Source organism: Chaetodon trifascialis, chromosome 1, assembly GCF_039877785.1.
Source record: "Chaetodon trifascialis isolate fChaTrf1 chromosome 1, fChaTrf1.hap1, whole genome shotgun sequence".
NCBI lineage: Eukaryota > Metazoa > Chordata > Actinopteri > Chaetodontiformes > Chaetodontidae > Chaetodon > Chaetodon trifascialis.
The window spans coordinates 33,461,698-33,463,309 of NC_092056.1; the positions used below are offsets into that span (position 1 = coordinate 33,461,698).

The window sequence follows — 1,612 nt, forward strand, 5'->3', positions numbered from 1 at the left end:
TCAAAAACAGGTGAATAACAACAAAGGGAACATGAAGATCATGAGTAGCCACCACAAAGTTCTTCTTTGGCAGCTGTAGCAGGACAGCAGCTTGTTCAGCTTGTCTACCCCTCCTTTGGTTGCGTTATAATGGAGTATGATCTCTGGCTTACAGTCATCCCGGTCATTGAGCCTTCCATCCCTATGTACAGTGCTCATGAGCACTACATTTTTGCCTTTCTTGGGTATGTAGGATACCAGAGCAGTGTTTGCTGTAAACACAAAGTCAGAGGAGTGGACTGGCCTGCTCTTTACAGTTAAGAGCTGAGGTGGGATCTCCTTCTTGTTTTTCTTAGACTTCCTACCATTGTCAGCTTTCTTTTCAGAAGCTCCTGTCCTGGGCTGTAGGATGTGAAAAAATTATCAAATGTGATGTGGCCACTGAGGCCCTATGACATATCCAGCACCACCCATGCCCCCTGGTTTCTCTCAGGGGCTCCTCCCTCTGGCTTCCCTGTATAAATTTGCATGTTCCATGCATAAGATGAAACGGCATCACAGGCAGTCCAGATTTTAACTCCGTACCTTGCTAGTTTGGAGGGCATATAATGCCTGAAGGGGCAACGGCCTCTAAACCCCACAAGCCGTTCATCTATGGTCACATTAGGCCCAGGGTTGTAAAGAAGGGGAAGCCGTTCCACCCACTTGTCCCACACAGTGCGGATTGCTGCCAACTCTAGATTCCCGGTCATCAAACCTGATGACCCTCGAGAAAATATGGAAGCTCAGTGACATTGTGGCTCCAAAAAATGCTCTCCCTGTCTCAGCATCCCACAGACTTTCAGTCGACTCCCCTCTTGACCTATACACCTATACCTGCAAGGATGAGGATACCAAAGTAGGCATGTAAATGTACATTGTCCATCTCTTTCCAGTGCTCTCTGAAGATGCGTCTCCCCTCAAGGTTGGTCATATCCAGAATGATTTTCTGAATCGAGTCAGGAAGCAGCAGCTCAAAGGATGACTTGATATCATGAACATGAGTCACTGCCATTCGTGTGGGCCCTGGTACCGTCCTTATTATGTTAGCAGCTAAGTGGGGGGGGGGCTCTCTCATTGGGGATGAAAACCATTCAATCTGGCCATTCTTGGACATATATGAGTGCTGTTGGGCTCTTACAGTGGCTAGCTGTGGGGCTCCTCCTGTGGCTTGCTGTAGGGCTCCTCTTGTGGCTTGCTGTCATGCTACTCCTGTGGCTAGCTGTCGTGCTACTCCTGTGGCTAGCTGTCCTTCATGCTCAGAATCTACTTCTACATTATCCTCGCATTCTCAAACATACATCTTCCACTTCACTATCTGTCCCTTCTAATATTAGCTCCAAGGCCCTCTGAGCAGAGAATCTTTTGCTCATATTGCTGGTGAGATTGTGGGTGAAGGGACCTATGATGTATGATACATCTGGTACAGTAAGAGAAAATTTTCCCAGGTTCCAATGTTTCAGAGGGTAAAAAGAGTGGGAAAACCTGTATTTTGTGTGTGTGTGTGTGTGTGTGTGTGTGTGTGTGTGTGTCTGTGTGTCTGTCTGTCTGTCTGTCTGAAAAAGAGCGGGAAAACCTGTATTGCATGTGTGTG

General features: G+C 47.3%; 1 pseudogene; it reads right to left on the reverse strand.

Annotated features, from left to right (window-relative positions):
• LOC139343702 (piggyBac transposable element-derived protein 4-like) lies at positions 1-1,135 on the reverse strand (annotated as a pseudogene).
• Positions 1,136-1,612: the final 477 nt, after the last annotated feature.